Source organism: Chionomys nivalis, chromosome 11 (genome assembly GCF_950005125.1).
Source record: "Chionomys nivalis chromosome 11, mChiNiv1.1, whole genome shotgun sequence".
Classification (NCBI taxonomy): domain Eukaryota; kingdom Metazoa; phylum Chordata; class Mammalia; order Rodentia; family Cricetidae; genus Chionomys; species Chionomys nivalis.
The window spans coordinates 27,632,037-27,651,423 of NC_080096.1; the positions used below are offsets into that span (position 1 = coordinate 27,632,037).

The 19,387-nt window shown below is 48.6% G+C and overlaps 1 long non-coding RNA gene across 1 annotated transcript in view; it reads left to right on the forward strand.

Annotated features, from left to right (window-relative positions):
- The window catches only part of LOC130883929 (uncharacterized), a 128,166-nt gene extending 109,856 nt beyond the window's left edge, over positions 1-18,310 (forward strand). Inside the window, exons 4-6 of the long non-coding RNA XR_009057998.1 lie at positions 2,571-2,745; positions 12,678-12,850; positions 16,014-18,310. This is a non-coding gene — a long non-coding RNA (uncharacterized LOC130883929). The remainder of the gene's footprint in view (positions 1-2,570; positions 2,746-12,677; positions 12,851-16,013) is intronic.
- Positions 18,311-19,387: the final 1,077 nt, after the last annotated feature.

Below are 19,387 nucleotides of genomic sequence, written 5' to 3' on the forward strand. Positions count from 1 at the left end.
TTAGCTTCTTGTTCTTTTGCCTCTACCTTTCTATAGTTTCTATGGATGCAAATAGCATTTTTAAGTGAGGAGAAAAAAAGTTTACTTTAGAAGACCAAATTTGGAAAATTTTTTGATGTTTTATATTTACAAGTTTTTTTAAATCAAAAAGTTAATTTTAAAAATTAAAAAAAGAAAATAAATCATGGTGGCAGCAAGATGGTTCAGTGGGTGAAGGTGTTCGTGGAGCAAGTCTGATGGGCTGCATTTAATCTCCAGAACCTGCGAGAAGGTGGAAGGAGAGGACCAGCTCCACCGAGTTGTCCTCTGACCTCCGCATGTGTGACCCCCATCTCATCCACACACACAGACAGACAAAATAAAAAATAAAAATAAATTTGGCAAATACAAATTACTGTCAGAGTAAACTAGTATCTGTCTGCCTGCCTGCCTGTCTACCTTGTCTACTTATTTTTAAATTTAGAAGCTAAAGTCTAGTACATGTTAGGTGAGCATTGTGGTCTACTGACTGTCCTCACCACGTCCTAAATTAGTGTGTTAAGAATAACTTAGCCGGGCGGTGGTGGCGCACGCCTTTAATCCCAGGACTCGGGAGGCAGAGGCAGGTGGATCTCTGTGAGTTCGAGACCAGCCTGGTCTACAGAGCTAGCTCCAGGACAGGTTCCAATGCCACAGAGAAACCCTGTCTCGAAAAACCAAAAAAAAAAAAAAAAAAAAAAAAAAAAAAAAAAAAGAATATAACTGAGCAGTGGACTGGTGGACATAGGCACTGTCCCCAAATCACTTTTGCCCCTCCCCGCACCTACAAGGGACAGCCATCTGCTTGATAGCTTTTTGAAGTGAGTGGGACATAGGGTCACAATGCCATCAATCCAAGGCCTGTCTCTTTGCTTTACACAGTGAATTTACCCATGAGATTTAGGACACTTTTACCATAATATTTATTCAGTTTTATGGCTTTAAATATAACACTAACTCCTAATAATCAATATTGATTTAACTATAATATCTTATTTATAGACACAGTCCTCTGGTTTGCATATGGACTCAAGCTATAATGGAACGGAAATAAGTCTCTCGCTCTCCTGGCCCCGGGCCAGCACCATCGGCCTCTATGAATGGCTGTGAGGCCAAGATGGAGTTTATAATTTGTGATGTTCACTGATCCCAACCCCCACCAAAATGGCTGCCTCCTGCCAGCCAGTGGGCCGCGGGAGTGCTAAGCATGTCTATCCTGAAGTCCTCCCATCAGTCTTCAGCTACAGATGTTCTAGATGTAGAGACAACCAGTTCTAAGCAGAAATGGTAAAGGGAATGAGGTGTTGGTGGGTAGAGAAATATCTGGATGTAGAAAGGTTACGGTGGGGCTGGGGAAAGAGCCTCTCCCCGTCTCATCCTGAGACTGGGGTGGGTCTCTCAAGTTGTTATTATTGTGGCATCACTAGTGCTGCAGAAGTATCCAGGTAGCGAAGGCTGCAGCAGCCTCTTGTGCAGTCACCTCTTGTAGGTAGGGACGTTGGCCTAGTCACTGTGATCTGGTGTGACACAGGTGTGTGAGGAAGCGTAGAAGAAGCCAGACCATTCATCTTGGAGAAGTATATCCTTCCCTGGAGAGTCTGGGGAAGCCCGAGGTTAAGGAGATAACTTGTTTGCTTTCGCCCAGGTGCTGTGTCCTCCGCTGACTAGGGCGCAATGTCTGTTGTCCAGAACATGGTCTCTCCCTCTAGAAGTTTCCGGACTCCCCACTCTTATTGATGAGTGTGGTGGAGAGCTGTATTTATATCCCTAGGAACTCTCTGCACACACATATAATATTCATTTACACTTCTGAAGGAAGCTCTTGATTCCCCAAGAATCCTATGACTTAGGCCTGTCTGATTAAAGCAACTCTTGCCCCTGGTTACAGATTAGGGTGAACCCCAGGACGTTTGGAGGAGTCTGGTTATTTTTCAATATACGTAAAACAGAGGGTGTTGGAGCTGGTGATGGTCAGTTTTAACTGTCAACTTCCTATAGCCTAGGAAGGCATGGGGAAAAAGTCAGAATGAATAATTCCTTAGATCAGGTTGGAGTGTGGGCATGTCTGTCGGGGACTGTTGATTGTTAGCCAAGGTGGGAAGACCCCAGTATGGGGCACCATGCCATGAGCTGGGCCCTGGACTATATAACAGAAGGCTAACTGAGAAGCAACCAGAGAGTGAGCAAACACGGATTCTCTCTGCTCTTGGCTGCGGCTGTGATGTTTTTCTGCAGTAATGGACTATCACCTGAAATTCTAGGACAAATAGGCCCCCTCTCCCCACTGCTGCTTTTTTTGTCCCTGCTGTTTTATCATATCAGCCGCAGAGATGCTAGAACAGAGGTCCAGTAGCCATGAAGAAAACCAAACTGACAAACCAACATAAAAGACACGAGATTAAGATGTGCCTGCAGGAGCCCCCACTATTTTATTTAGACTCCACATCCCTTCTTAGGTAATAACCCCCACACCCCAACTCCATATAGTTCTGGGTACATGTGACCTTCATTCTTGCTCAAGGTGACTTTCTCAATCAGATTCTTTCTTTCAGCACAGGGACTAAATGAGCAAGATGGGCTGAGACCCAAGAGTGCTACAGTGTAACTGCAGGAGTCCGTCTGGATTCCAGAGTAATGGAACGCAGATGCTCCAGCGGGTTTGCTGTGCTTGGGACACACCTCCAGTCGTAACAAGCCAGAGCGATGAGACCACAAAGAGGCATAATGGTAATATCAACAGTGCTTTGGTTCTTTACTGCTCATAGACCAACCCCATGCTGCAGGCCTCAGACCAGCTGTTTCTTCTTCTCGCTCCTGGTTCTGGAGCGAGCTGGACTTGGCTGGGGATTCTCACTCGGGGTCTCTCCTGATGTTGTCGTCAGATCATGGCTGGGGCTGGTGTTGTGTGAACTTGCAGCTGGCCTGCATATCCTGCTTGGGTGTCACCTACCAGGTCACACTGGCCAGCAACAGGTGCTCATTGGCAAATAGTATTTCTGGGCAAGGAACTCTCCTGGGACTGTTTCCAGGGCCTTCCCGGGTGGCTTGGGTTCCTGTAGCATACGCCTGGCTTCTAAGTAGAATTGTCCCCAGAGCAGGAGGCTGAGGAGGAGGAAGCAAAAATCACCAAGTTTCCTCAGAGGAGGTACTTAAGATGTCACAGTACCACTTCTGCCCTCACTGGAAGAAGCAATCACAGGCCTGGCTAGATTGCACACCTGTTTACAGGTGACTGAACCAGGGTGACCACCTGATCGACCTAGATCCACCACACGGTTGTATCTTAGTGGAAGGGGGGATCAGCTGTTCTTTGTGGTGTTTGCTCTTTTTGTCAGACTCCTGGCAACTTTTCCTTCTTGGTCATTGCTAGGCCTGGGCTAAAGTGATTGGGAGAAATGGCAGTTGACAGGGAGTGGAGAGTTTGGATAAACAGGAGTGATTTCTAATTATATTGGTTGCTAACCCTGTGCAAGGCAAGTTCTCTTTCCTTTAGTCCTCAGAGCACTCTTTCAGTGACTCCCATTTTGCAGATGGGAACACTGAGGTGTGGAGAGGATGGGATGCTCCGTTGTCAGACAGAGCCTCAGACTAAAAGAGGTTGCGATGATAAAAGTCCATTTAAATGTCTTGTGGAGAGGAAGCAAGAAGCCTCACCTGCAAGTGTCTTCTCTGGGCTAGGGCAGTGACGCACTGGTAAAGGGCTTGCTATGTGGGCATGTGGACCCAAATTTACACCACCAAGGCTCCTGTGAAAGCCACTCTGGTGCTCTCTGTCTGTAACCGCAGCCCTGGGGCCCTGGAGTGAAGGATCTCGGGCTTGCTGCCCAGTCAGTCAGTCCAGCTGAATCTGAGGTCCAGATCCTGTCTCAGAAAATGAGATGGAGAGTGGTGGTGGAAGATACCTAGTGTTTGCCTGTGGCCTCCCACACACATGTACACATAACATGTACACACACACACACACACACACACACACACACACACACGCTGAGAGAAAGAGAGAGAGGGAAGAAGGAATGGGGGGAGGGGGAGAGAGAAAGATAGATAGATAGAGAGAGAGAGAGAGAGAGAGAGAGAGAGAGAGAGAGAGAGAGATTCTTCCCAGATTTCACCCTGCTGCCCTCAGAAGGTGGGTGATGCCTTCTTCTCTCTTGGTAAAATGGCCGCACTGCAGCAGGTACCAGTGATTGGACCAATCATGTGGGTGCATCTAAGGCTTGAGTGACCAATCATCTTTCTTTCATCCTCTCATTGTGTCAGTTTCCTTTTTTATTTTATTTATTTTTTTTTGAGACAGGGTTTTTTTTTTTCTATGTAGCCCTGGTTGTTCTAGAACTCTCTATGTAAAACGAGCTGTCCTCGAACTCACAGAGATCTGCCTGCCTCTGTCTCCTGAGAGCCAAGGATTAAAGGTGTGTTGTTTCTTTTTTAAGTGTCCTACAGACTTCCTTTTATGTCATCGTCCAGACCTGCAATAAACCAAACACTGAGAACAGTATCGTTAAGACTGGTTTAAACTGGTTATAGGTAGCAAGCAAATGGTAGCTGTTATTGTCATGCAACTTGGGGTGACATTTATCGTGCTGCTGTGCAACCTCCCCTGCCCTAGCGACACTACCTGCTGAGTTCAAGACGGGTGAGAGGGAAGGAAGGTAGTCTCTGCCACGGTGACGGGGTAACCCATGACCCGCTGTTCTGGCTGGACGGTGAGCACAGCCCACTGTCTCCCACATCTGAGATGGCAGTGGCAGATGGGGCACATTTTGAAGACACTAGCTGGGAACTGTGCCAGTGAGGAGATACTGCCCCACGAAGCAGGACGGAGCCTTCCCAGCCTGAAGAAGACGTTGTTCCAAGCTATATTTTCTCCTGGACCACTGATGTAGGCAGAAAGAGTGGACTCTTACGGGGACCCTGAAGAAGGGGGTGAGTTCTCATAGAAGAGACAGGAAGCAGTGCAGTTTCTGGCTTTACTACCGCTCTGAAGCTTGAGCTGGGCCCACACCTCATCCCCCCTCCCCAGTTTTCCACCTCACCTCAGTGACTCTCAGCCTGGGAAATCACCAGAAGGCAGAAGTAGCTGCCTAAAAATACCTGCTGCCCAGTTTCCCTCTCAGGCAGCTCGGAGCATGGAGGAAGGCGTGTATTTCCCAACACCCTCTTTTCCTTTTCCTTGACTTCTATGAGTAGGGCTGACTCTCTCTCTCTCTCTCTCTCTCTCTCTCTCTCTCTCTCTCTCTCTCTCTCCCCCCCCCCTTTTGAGACAGAGTCATATAGCCCAGGCTGGCCTTAAATTCACTATTGTAGCCTAAGGTGACCTTGATGCCAGTCCTTTAGAGTGCTGGGATTATGTGTGCACGGTCACTCCCAATTTTGGTGCCGCTGAGACCAACCCCAGGGCTCTGTGCATGTTAAGTAAACATGCTACCAGCAGAAATACAGCCTGGCCCTGGTTTTGCTCTCTTAACAAAGTGGTCCTTACACTGAAGATGGCCCGGATCTCCTTAGCCCCATTGTGGGGACCTCAGGCTTTTTCACATAGTGGCACCACGCCAGGTGGGAGTACATCTTGACCTTTGCTGTGCCCTCAGTTCCTGTGTGGTCCTGTTCATGTCATCCAGGCCCAGCTAGTGAGGACAAGGCTCCTCGTTGCTTCTTTATAGTGTTTGTGAAGCTTGGATACTCAGAACCAGGAATCAATCACCCCTTTTCTTCTTGCTCCAGGGGCACCAAGAAGATCGCAGGGTACCCTGCTGCCTCTGGCCACCCATGAGCGGGGCCATGGAGACAGTTTAGGAAAAAGCAAGCCACTCACTAAGGACCCTGGACATTCTGGGTGGCATTTCTGATACCTAGGAGCTTTTGGGATGCTCTGACAGCTCCAGGTGGGGGCTGGGAGATAGGTAGAAGGAGAAGGAAATACATTTTTAAAGATAACCTGGAGGCAAATATAATATTTATACTTATTTATCCTCAGAGCTCACTCGCAAGGCCCCAGACATGTCTAATGAGCAGGAATTGCAAAATGGCCATGAGTCCTACTTGTTTGCCTTTGCAGACTCTCCTAGCAGGCACACGGACCCGCAGTTTTCAACTGTGTGACCGCTGCAGGCAAAACGGCTGTAAGGAACACCGGAGTGCGTAGCGAGCGTCTGACTCCCAGAGGCAGGAAACCACAAAACTGCCAACCCAGGAAAATGAGGTGCTCCCGTCCCCTCCCCTTCACAGAACACAGAGCTGCTCGGGGTGCTGGCATACATATGCACACACACATGCTCACGCTGAGGTGCACTGAGATCTTCTGTACCGTTGCGCCTCAGTCCTGGGGACACATCCTTGTGCAGTTCCATAAATGCTCTCTGACAGGTGCCACGGGAGCATCCTGTGGCAGGATGCTCGATGGCTGTGGTCTTGTTCTGGTCAGGACTCTTATTATGTGCTCTGGTTGTTCTGGGTATAGATCATAAGAACGGCCTCCTGGACCATTGAGATGGCTCAGTAGGTAAGGGTGTTTGCCACTAAGCCTGAGTCCAGTCCCTAAAACTCGTGGTGGAAAGAGAAAGCCAACTCCTGCAAGGTGTCTTCTGACCTCCTCATGTGGTACACATGAACACACACACACACATTCATGCATGCGTGCACAGATCAATGAATATAGAAAATAAACATGGTATCCTACATATATAATGATCATAAAGAGATTAAGGGGAAGAGAATGCCATAGAATTTCCTATATGGTTAACTTTAACTCAAGTAGCCATGCAGAGCATCTATATGTATCGTTATATAAATACATCTACAGATACATATGCATACATTCAAACAGAAAAATATATGGTTCTAAATAAATGTGTGCACATACACATGCTGCACAGTGAGACTGGGGTTGGCTTCTGGGCCTTACTCTTGGGGACAGCTGAAGCCCTTAACTGTCAGGACTGCATCTGCCCAGGGTGACTTTTGTGTTGCTGAGACAAAAATACCTGGGGGAAATAGCATCAGGAGGAAAGATTTGTGTGTTGGTTCAGGGATTCTGGAGATTTGGGGGGAAGACATCTCAGGGCAGCTTTGCCTGTGTGGTGGGACTGTGAAGTGGCTGGTGTGGGCAGCCCCGCCCCATGTGCTGGGAGTGTGAAGTGGCTGGTGTGGGCAGCTCTGCCCATGTGGTAGGAGTGTGAAGTGGCTGATGTGGGCAGCTCCATCCTGGATAGTAGGAGTGTGAAGTGGCTGGTGTGGGCAGCTCTGCCCATGTGGTAGGAGTGTGAAGTGACTGGTGTGGGCAGCTCCATCCTGGATAGTAGGAGTGTGAAGTGGCTGGTGTGGGCAGCTCCATTCTGGATAGTAGGAGTGTGAAGTGGCTGGTGTGGGCAGCTCCATCCTGGATAGTAGGAGTGTGAAGTGGCTGGTGTGGGCAGCTCCGTCCTGGATAGTAGGAGTGTGAAGTGGCTGGTGTTGGTGTGGTGGTAGACCAGGAAGCAGAGTCAGCTAGCCTGGAACCAGGAGTGGGTATAACCATTAGGGACTTGGCTCTAGTGACATTAATATTCCCACCAACCAGATTTTCCCTTCTGAAAGGTTCCCGTGCCCTAAAAACAATTCTGCAAGCCAGGGACCAAGTATTTAAAACATGAGCCTGTGGGGGACATCCTGGACTCAAACCCTAGCAAGCTAAAAGACAGCTCTTAGCAGAACTTCCTAAAGGCATTCTCATTCTATGCTGGAGCTGTGAAAAGAAGAGGGTCTGGGGGCGAGGCAGTTGGACCAGCATCTGTAATGAGTCTCCTTGACCTTAGGCCTCTCAGCCAGTGAGATGTTAATGTCATTGGGGAATCTCTGAAACAGAACTAAAGTCCGTAGTTTTTAGCTTGTTCCACTTGGGAACCTGGCCCTGCTCACACAGCCTGGATGTTCCTGTGATCTGAGCCCCGAGCACACATGGTCCAGACAGTTCTTCTCCCATCTTCCTGCAGGCAGGAGTAGCTGGGTGATGCTTTGGAGCATGTAGAAGAGGAAGCAAAGGAAACTCTTGCACCAGGGACCTAAAGCTCATGCTGCAAAAACAAGAGTGCTTTTGTCCCAAGGGACAAGTGTCCATGTGGTCACCTCCTAGTGAGCCCTACAGAATGCTTCTGGCTCCAGCCTTCTCCAGGGACAGGGCCCTTCTTGATGTCTGGGGAGCTGACCTTTTCAAGAGGGGGTCTTGGGAGAAGTGGGGCTACAGCTGGGCCCCTGACCCTCCGCCCTCTCCCGTTTGCAGCCATGGCCGGAAGGACCACTTGCAATGGTGACTCAGCCCTTGGCCATGGGTGGCCTGGGTTGCATTGGCTGGGTGGGGTCCTTGCAGCTGGCTGAGCCTGCTTCCTCCAGTCTGGGTCTTGCACTTTCTTCCTTCACCCCTGATTTTTAATTCTGGAAGTTTTCAAACCCATGAACAAGTCTGGAAGAACAGTGTCATTATTGCCCTTGAAGCCTGTATGGAGGGTTGTCTGTGGAAACTGTTTGCCACATTGTTGCAGCTGTCTCTTTATAGTATAGTGTTTCCAAGTGTCTTTGGATAATGTAACTCCCATCTCCAAATGCTCCTCCCAAGGAGGCCATCCTTTACAGTCACAGTGTCTCTATTGAACATGAGAAAATCAACAGCAATTCTAAAACGTCAATTTTCAGTTCAGTCACATTTCCCAATTGTTCTAAAATAAGGTTTTTATATCTTTTGTTTAAAGTAAATAATTTGAACTCTGGGCTGGAGGCATGGCTCAGCACTTGCCACGAAAGCATGAGGGCCTGAGTTTGATCCCCAGTACCTACTTAATAAAAGGTGGGTGAGGTGGAGACGGTTTGTAATGCCAGGAATAGGGAGGTGGTGACAGACAGATCCCTGGAGCTTGCTGGACAGCCAGCTTAGCCTACTTCAGTTCCAGGCCAGTAAGAGACCCTGTCTAAAAAAAAAACTTGTGGATGGGATTGGAGAGATGGCTCTGGCTTAGGAGCGCTTTCTGTTCTTTTAGAGGACCTAAGTTCAGCTCCCAGCGCCCGTGTCAGGCAGCTCACAGCTACCTGTGATTGCAGCTCCCAGAGGATAGGTGCCCTTTTGTGGTCTCCACAGGCACCTGCACACACGTGCAACCTCGTACTTATGAACACATATGTGCATATCTGCAGCCTCACACAACTGGGTGTGTATGGAGTATGTGTGCACATGTGCAGCCTCATACTTATAAACATGTATGTGCACATCTGCAGCCTCACACATATGGGTGTGTGCACATGTGCAGCCTCATACTTATGAACACTATGTACATATCTGCAGCCTCACACGTATGTATGTGTGATGTGTGTGCACATGTGCAGTCTCATACTTACGAACACTATGTACATATCTGTAGCCTCACACGTATGTATGTGTGATGTGTGTGCACACGTGCAACCTCATGCTTATAAACATATATGTGCACATCTGTGGCCTCACACATAGGAACATGTGTGTTCACACATTTGAACTAGAGTCTAATCAGGTAGTACATTTTTATATTTTTACATTTGTTCTTTTTTGTGCATTTATTTTTATTGCACTGCTTCTGGTTTTATCATATCTTACAATAAAAATATAGCTAATACTTCTTTTTTATTGTTTTTATTGAGCTATATATTTTTCTCCGTTCCCCACTTTCCTCCCCTCTTCCCTTCTAACCTCTCCCGTGACCCCCACACTCTCAATTTATTCAGGAAGGAGATCTTGTCTGTTTCTCCTTTCTGTGTAGATCCATGTATGTCTCTCTTAGGGTCCTCTTTGTTGTCTAGGTTCTCTGGAGTTGTGGGCTGTGGGCTGGTTTTTCTTTGCTTAATGCCTAAAAGCCACTTATGAGTTAGTACACAACATCCCTTCAAGGTAAAAGTCTTGGAGAGAGCAGGATACAAGGAACATACCTAAACATAATAAGGACAATATACAGCAAGCCAACAGCCAACATCAAACTAAATGGAGAGAAACTCAAAGAAATCCCACTGGAATCAGGAACAAGACAAGTTTCCCACTCTCTCCATGTCTATTCAATATAGTACTTGAAGTTCTAGCTAGAGCAATAAGACAGCAAAAGGAGATATAACAGTATACATAAGTGACCCCAGAAATTCTACCAGGGAACTCCTGTAACTCATGAACACCTTCAGTAATGTTACAGAATACAAGCTAACTAAAAAATCAGTAGCCCTCTTTTATTCAGATGTGCCTCCACATATGTCACATACACACAGTAATAAATGATATTTTCCAAAGAAGCTCCTCAAAGGGTGGGCATATTGTAGGTAATCTTATTAAATCTATGTCATGTTTTCAAGTTGCATATCCAGGAAGTTCAAAATTCTAGGCCTGGTAGCACATGTTGTAGTCTAAGCCTTCAGGAGGCTGAGGCAGAAGGATCAGGTGTTGTAGGCCAGTCTGGGCTACATAGTGAGGCCTGTCTCAAAAAAGAAAAAAGAAAGGAAGAAAGAAAAGGAAGGAAGGGAGGGAGGAATGGAAGGAAGGGAGGGAGGAAGGAAAGTTAGTAGTTATAAATCAAAAATAAATAAATAATAAATTTGGACACAGTCCTGGTGCACAGTAATGGATGTGGACGTCAGAAGTGCTGGGATTAAAGGTGATGCCCTCATCACCTGTATATCAAGCATCCTACAGGCAGTGAGCTCACGCTACCACCGAGTTATATCCCGGCTCCTTCTAGCCTTCCCATAAACACTTCTCCAGAGTCCTTATGTGTGCATTCCCTTCAGGTGCCCCTCACCTCACCTCTGCACCCCATGCCTTTTGCTTCTTTGAAGTTGCTTGGTCTGGATGCCCAGCCCTTCAGCACCCCAAGTTTATTTATTCCCCAGTGCCCAGCTCTAATGCTGTCTTGCAGAAACCACTCCCATCTCCGTGCTTCCTGTCTGGTGCTCAGGCTTTGCTTGTAGCTGGTAGAGCAAGCTCTCAGGAGTGGGGTTCAAATTCCGGGTCCTTTACACACCGAGTGACCTTGCTTATGCCAATTCACCTGAAATGTCATTTTTCTTGTTCCTAAGAGAAAGAAGGTTGTCACGGATGAGGCCTCATGGTGCTTCAGAATCCAGTGATGCTTTCACAGAGTGCGTGGCAGGGTGAATGTGAACTGGCAGACCCTGAGCAGTGAGCACGCGTCGGCCCTGCTGGCTGGATTTCCTTCCTAGACCCCACATCCAGCCTGACACAGAGCATCTGGGGCTGTCCTGAGGGTCATTTCCCCCAAATACCAAACGGGTCCCGGCAGATGCCACAGACCTGGGTTTTGCTTGCATTTTGGCATTTCTTCATCACCCCCCTCAGTGTGGGGCAAGACTTGGCTGGGCCCACAGCCAGCAATAAAGCGGATGCTAATCATATCATTATATGCTGAATAATTAACTGTCATTTAAATATTCATATGTTGTTGAGGGCAAGGCCTTTTATCAGTATCTGGGGACGTGTCAGCAGAGGAAAGAGATGGATGTCACCAAGGCTGACTTTGCCTGTGAAGGGCGACCTGAGGTCCAGGGAGAGCCATTGCAGTGGCCACCAGACAGTCAGCTAATATATAACTGCAATATTCTCACGTGATAAACGGCAACTTCATAAACGCTTGATGCATATGAGCAAGCCTAAAACAATATTGGAAGCATTAATTTCATTTGACTAATGCTTATCTATATTTTATTCTCTTCCATCTCTAAAGAAACCCCTCTTTCCTTCAGGGGAAGGCCGGCAGGGCCAGAGGATTGCTCACAGGCTAGAGCAGCCCAGGGTGGCATTTCTGCTAGTTCTGCCTTCGGGATGTTGTGGCTTGGGACATCTGTCATGGACCGACTGTCTCTGAGTGATGGTCTGCCTGAGAGTTTGCCTCTAGCCCTGTGGGATAACCCAGCCTCTCTGGTGGCATTAGGGGAGAGCAGCCTGGACATCTCAGGTCTGGCCAGGAGGAATGAAGCTGTGTAGATTCTCACTGGGGTCAGGAATGAACCAAGAGGGGAGGCCCAGAGGACAGAAGCATGGGCAGATGGGGACTGCCCTGTGGTGGGGCGTGGGTGGGGAAGGGAGCAGAAGGAGAGAAAGGGGGTGGGGGAGGCTGAGAAGATACAAGAGAACCAAGAGGGAGAGCGTGGCAATTAAAAGTCTGGCGATGCTCTGCTCTCTGCTCCGACTGACTGTTCTTGGTAAGGGGTCAGTAACAAGGAAGGGTTTTAGAATGGGAGAGTCTTGGGTTGGGCTCTCACTGTGCCGGTAACTAGCTGTGTGACTTTAGAAGCGCCTTTTTTCAGCCCTCAGTTTCCACGTGTGAAATGGGAAACAGCACCTAGTGGATGGGTTCATTGTTTATTCTGTGTGAATTCCCAGACGGGGCCTCAGACTTGGCAGCTTTAAATAATACGTTTCTCACCACATTGGTGGCTGATGGCTTGTCTGGGTCCCCTTCTGAGGGTCTCACGTATTTCCATCAAGGGTCAACTGGGATCATTCATCAGGAGGCCCAGATGACGGGTGGTGGTAGTGATGGTGGTGATGGCGGTGGTGGCGGCTGTGGTGACATTGGTGGTGATGGCAGAAGTAATGACAGTGGTGGTGTCTGCGTTCAAGAATCCTCTACAGTCAGCTGATTTTTGTTTCCTTTCAGGGCCTCATTCTTCTTGACTGTCCGTCGAGGGACCCATAGTCACTGGCCTGGGGGTTTTCTTCAGCGTGGCTGCTGACTGCATCAAGCAAGTGCCTACACCTAAGACAGTTTATTCAGTGTAGAGTAGCCAGGAAGCGTGGAGGAATGTTGCCACCTTTCTAGGTTTATTAGAGGTAAGTGACAGGTTCTGCCCACAAATATGGGAGGGGATAGTACTAGGGGTGTTGAGTGACCATCATATCTAACAGTGATGGCAGTAACTGCTCACTGTTGTGGCAATTGCTCGCTGTCTCCATGTTTTGTGACCTTTCTCATCTAACCTACAGAACAACACAGGATGAGCAGTGACTACCATCACTGTACCAATGAAGAGTGTGGTGCTCAAAGAGCCCCCACCCTGACCAGGGGGAGGCAGGGTCACTGTGGACTGGGTCATGGCCATCATGTGATCCAACATCCAGAGGTGCTGGTGAAGATTAGTCACAAAAGACACTCAGGACATGTCCAGGTCTGGTCACTAACACTGCTAAATAACCCAGCTTGGATTTGGCTTCCTCTGGCAGCCTTGTCTGTCTATACTCTGTACCAACACGAAGACCACATTCATACCCCCTGAATGCTTTCATGTCCCCTGAATGGTCACGTGACTTCATGCGGATACACGTAACTATAGCGCACTTGGGGCAAAAGGAGAACCACGGAGAATAACACTGGGCGTGGTTCTCTACCTGAAACACTTGTCTGTTGGTGCCTCAGGCCTCAGCTTCAATATAGCTGGCTCTTTATGGCTGCGGTAATATCAAGGATGGTGATGCTTGATAACCTCGGCACATACTTACCATCTTGCAATCAGGATCAGAAGTCTGAGATTGCTTTCATTGGGCTAGACTCAATCAAGGAGTGGCTCTATTTTCTGCTGGCCCAGTGTCCCTGGCTCTGGGCCCCTTCCTGTATCTCTATAGCCAGCCATGACTGGCCACACCTGTCTCATGGGACATCACTCTGACTTCCCTCTTCTCTCTTCCAATTGCTTTTTGCCAAGACACATGGTAACACTGGGCCACACAGGCAGCCCAGGACAAGCGCTCTGTTGTAAAGTCAGCAGGTTAGTAACTAACTCTACTCACAGCCTTATTCCCTGTGGGTCAAGTGATGTAGTAGATTCTCAGTCTCCAGGGATAGGACTCTGGCATCTTGGGCAGTTGTGTTGCCTGTTGTATGACCAGGGGCTCATAGGATGGATGCTATTCTGTCTGTCCCATGCCATCTGTACTTCCTGCTTCACCACCCTTAGCCCTCTCCTGAGGGTCTGGAGCTCATACTAGAGCCAAGCAAAATGTAAACTTAGTCACTGGATATGAGATAATGAAAAATAATAACACATGGGAAAGGAAGAAAATGGAAGGGGAGAGGAGAGGAAGGAAAGAAGGGGGAAAGGAAGGAAGGAGTGGGGAGGGAGAGGAAGGAAAGCGGAAGGAAGGGGAGGGGGAAGAAAAGAAGGTAAGGGAGCAAAGGCACTTGTCACATTTATACATTTGCAAACTCTGTGCTGGCCTACAGACTGTCAGTTTGTTTCTGGGGTTCCTATTAGACCAAGCTCCCCCTACATCCAACATGAGCCAAAGTTGGGGCTACAGAGACATCAATCAGCACCTTAGCATTGGGCCATCAGTGTCGTGCCCCTGGGCACACTGAACAGGTCTTCTCTGGCATGGAGTGGCCAGACCTGGAGCCTGTATCCCGTGCCCCTTAGGAGGCCTGCACACGGTCTACGGCTCTGTCCCGCTGTATGAGACAGCATGTGACACAGGGCACAAAAGTGGGCAGCGTGCTTGTTGAATGTGTAATTGAATAAAACCCAGTGCCTTTCATTCACTCCGCACCCTGCTCAGGGATCTGTGACCTCCTTCAGAGCGCTTCGCTCTTCATAACAGGCTCTAGCCGCAGGCACAGTGGATACTGCATGCGTGTGCGCGAGCGTCAATTACTGGCTTCATTGACCTGGAACCCGGAGTGGGAGCCCTGTGCAGGAAGTGACCACGGCCTGGGCTAGAAAGGCCAGGCCAGGGAGCTGAACCATGGGGCTTCTGACCTGCCCTTGCAGCTGCCCCAGCTGCTTCCTTCCCACTCTCTCTCCTCACCCCCCTGCCCCCACACATTCGAGATTCCCGGGAGGTCGAGCCTGGTGTAATTACAGGGTATCTGCTGCCTCCCTATAAATCTAATAGACTTTTTGGCCTTGTCAGATTAAAACTTACCTATCAACCCGCCGCAGTCCTCTAGATCTCCCTAAATCTGTACTTGGGAGAGAATTTATGGCCAGGAATTGCATTTTGCAAAATGATTAAAGTTGCCAAACAGCCATAAAAAGTTGCAGGAGGAGATATGGTTTTTTTGAAAGTCTGCTTAATTTATAAGGGGTGGAAGGTTTATTGTCATTTAGAGTCCACAGCAAGGCAGCGATGGAGCGTTTGGCGGCAGCTGTGCACAGCTGCTCTTGCTTTATGCCTTTTACATGTCTTTAAATTGCCCTGTTTGAGTCGGGGCTTCTGCAGCCGCGGCAGCAGCCTGGTTTGCAGAAAGGGTGTTTCCTCCTGCCCTCTGATGCTGGCCTCTCTTGCCCTACTCCTGAAATGATCCAAGACTCACCTTCCAGAAGTGTTCCTGGATGATCCAGTGTCCTGAGGACCGCTACATGCCTTCCCCCATGCCTTCCCCCATCCTCATCGGCCAGCCCCTGTGAAACACCGCAAGCCCTCACATACGCAGGGCTTTTAAGTTTATAGGCGGTTCCGCGTGTCGTGTCTTAGCGCTTGTCACCCTGGATTAAATGATTAAACAAGATCAAACACTCAAGGCTCTAAACGCCTGGTGTTACCTCTCGAGCTAATAAATAGAATTAGGGCTCCCATTTATTGACCGCATGCGAGACACCAGAACCTCTGCTTCACACTCCTAGCGCATTAAGTCACAGAATCTTGGCAGCCACTGTGGGAGACAGCTGTCAGTTCTACCTGGGTTTTGGGAAGCGCGAGGAACTTAAGGCCCAGGTCAGGCAGTCCGTGCTCTACGCTCATGAACTATTAGTAATACCAACAGGGCCAACGGCTCACTTGTCTGTCTCGCAGACTGGGTCAGAGCGGGCCCTGGGTGGATGCTGCTGAGGGCGAGCCTGCATGCCTGCATGCCCGCACGAACTGAGCTGTCCCGATTGCTGTGTCTCATCCTCCCCACTTTCCCCTACCGGCCCCAGAGCTGGGATCATCTGAAGTCCGATCTAACACTGATGCATTTGACACGTGTTTAACATGTAGTCATTCTTTCTTCATTGCCAAGACCACTGAAGGCACTCCATCCCTGTGGTCCTCTGAGGACAGTTTTAGGAATCCCGTCCTGCAGGAGGAGGAGGCCGAGGGTGTGTGGCACCTGTTCCAATCACAGCCGCCATGTCAGAGCCAGGATTTTGGATTCCAAGTCTCCTGTTTTGTTTTGTTGTTTTGTTTCTTCACCAGCGCCCACCTAGCCACCTGCCAGGCATTTGGGGGCGATTCAGAAGTTTTTCTGAATCTTCATCACCATCCTGTCTAGAATTTATTAAATATCCATCACTTACCAGCTGCGTAGACTCACAAGGAAGCCTCACAGCGTCCTTGCGAGGTGTATGTTATTTTCCCCATTTTACGGATGTAGAAACAGATTGAAGGAGGGGGGCACAGTGATTGACTGGGCTGATTCCAGAAGCGAGGGTCAAGAGTGACTGGCATAGAGGCTGAGGGGCTACCTGTAAAGCCGGCTTGGCAAGAGCTGGCAGGAGGCTCAGAAGAAGCTTCTAGAAGACTATGTTTCCCAACTGACCTTTGAGGACAGAGTAGAGCTTTATCAGACAATTGATAGGAATTGTCCTCTGGGTAAGCCAGAGCAGAGCTGGTTGGGGCGTGAGCATTTTAACCTGATCTGGGTTGTCCTGAATTCATCCTGGCTTCAGTCTTGAACTTGTCCTTCCCTTCAATGCCAAGGTGAGCAAGAGAGGAAGGGCTATAGGCTGCTGCGCCCCACCGATCCCTAAGGTTTCTATCAACCACACCCACATTTTCTCCTCTTTTCCCCATTAGCCTCCTGCGAGTACCATGGCGTAGAGAGCAGTTTGGCATGGGATGATGAGTTGGAGCCACTTAGATGTAGTCCAGTGCCCCCCAGTGCCTCCCTGCCGTCTTCCTGCACACAAGCAGGCTTGGCAGGCAGAGCAGCCTCCTCTTCAGTTTTCCTTGCTTCTCAAGCATCCAGACACCCAAAGGTGTCTCCCGGTTTGTCTCTGATTCTTGTATACATTCTTCCACTCATTCATTTGTTGATTCATCCAACAAATATTTTCTGAGCACTCGACATCTCCTAGGCGCTCTTTTGGGGTGCTGGGAACACAGCAGTGACCCCCGCTGACCTCCCTATTGTCTTCACAGAGGTTACCCCAACTGAATGGATAGGTCTGGTGGTTTTAGAGAGTGACACAGGCCTTGATGTCAGTAAAACACGAGGGATCAGGGGATACCTTGGTTCGGTTTGCAAATCTGCAGGAGGATTTGTGTGTGGTGAAGCTAATCCAAGGACTCCCTGGCTAGATCCCATACCTGGTAAGCAAGAAGTACAAAGGCCCTGGGGTGAGAATAAACCTTATCTACTCCAGGAGCAGCGGGAGGCTGGGGCCTAGAGGTGAGTAGGAATCCAACAGACAGGGATGGTGGGCAGGCTTTAAATTTCCCTGTAAGTACAATAGCAGCTCTTGGGGGCTTGGGTCTGGGGAGGATTCTAATTTGATTTATCTGTTTCGCTGCCTTTAGTACTGAGAGCAGAGAGACCATAGAGAGCTCTGGGGACAGGGGATGGCTTAGTTAGCGAAATGCTCTCATACAAGCATGAAGACCAGAGTTAAAGCTCGCTCCAGAGGTCACTCACACAAGTTGGGCGTGGTGCCATGAGCTGGAGAGACGGACAGGAAGGGGGCTTCTTGGGACTAGCTGACCGATCAGTCTAGCCATATAGGTGAGTTCTGGGTTCATGATACTGTCTCAAAGGAGGTGGACGGTGTTCTTGAGGGTGACACTCAAAGTTGTCCCGAGCTTCTTCTCACACACATCTGTGCATTCAGGAGCGTACACACACACACACACACACACACACACACGAAAAGAAATGTGCCAGCCACCAGTCTGACACCACAGTCTTCTCTAGCACCCGTATTTCCTCACACATACACATCTCTTTCCAGGAATGCCTCTACCCATACTTTTTACAAAGTTCCTGCTCATTCCTGAGGTCCCAGCTCCTACACACCCTTCTGGGGATCCCTTCACTCTCATGGCAGGATGAATTCACATTCTCATTCCCAGTTCCAGCCATAGGCACACATAGTGTGTCTCTGGTCCTTCCCTCCACTAGGCCAAGGGTCCTGCAAACACTAACATCTCACTCTGATGTGTCTCAGAGACCACAGGCCTTTTCTAGCTTGCTCTGGGGGTGGAGCCTGACAAATGCTTTCTGGGTTGATGTGAGTTATTCGAGTACCTGGGTCATTGGCTGAAGCACCAAGTTAACCAGTGCCCTTTGAACAAGTATCACACTGTTCTTCCTGGTGACGCTCCAGCAAATCCACATTTTCTGGGACTCCTGACCCATGGAGGGTGTTCCTCAGTGTTTTCTAAAATCAGTAGCCAGTGAGAGTCAAATTTGAATAGATATCTCTCAAGAGCCGGTTCTGTATTACCTTGAGACAAGTGTTTGTTAAAAAAAAAAAAAAAAAAAAATCCTAGTTGCTAGAATGCATCTTGTAAATACTTGTGTTTGAAAATGTACACTTGCAGGATGCTTGGTTCCTGTACAGTTCGCTTGCGACTGTAAATCTGTTTGTCACAGATGCTTCCGATGCCTGCTTGTTGTTTTCTTTTTCTTAATTAATCTATTGATGTCGAATTATGCATCTTTTCCTATGAAGCTAGAAGTGTATTTAAAAGCTCATTTCCTTGTCTGAGACATGTGCAAATAAAGGTTCAAGAAGAATGGAGCAGTGTCCTGTCTCTTCATCCCATCTAAGGACTAGCCTGACGTCTCAGGGGTGGTGTGACCAGACACACGACAGGTGAGGTCAAGGACGTGGCCTTGTTTGCTGAGACAGCTCTGGTCCAAGTCTTGCCTGTTGCTTCAGCAAATGCTTACTGATGGAGGAATAGTGAATTTTGCCACCCAACTCAGTTGCCCTTCTCCTCATTGTGTCAAAGCCCAGTGTGGACTGAGGCCCGCTGTTTGCCCTGCAGGGGGTCTGCATCTCCTGCCTAGCCCACTCTGAGTACCAGGCTGTGACCTGTTCTTACAGTGGGCTGCCTCGTGTTTATGGCAGAGATTGGCTAGGGTTGCAAGATCTTGGTAACCTCTGGGTAAAGGCTGAAAACAGTATCCCAAGATCCCCATTCTTAATCCCAGAGATGGCCAGGATGGAGAAGGAGAAACAAGTAAATAACCGAAATCTGCATTCCACACAACTGTTTGGTAAAGATGTCCAGCTCCTCAGTACTTCTTTGAGACTCGGTGTCCACACTGATATAAAGGGTATCATAGTACATTTAGGAAAAGAACTCTAGATGGCTGAGGGACACATTAGCTGCTGAGGTACAGGCAATGGAACCTCTACCTTTACTCTGACGTCAAAGTACAGATTGAGA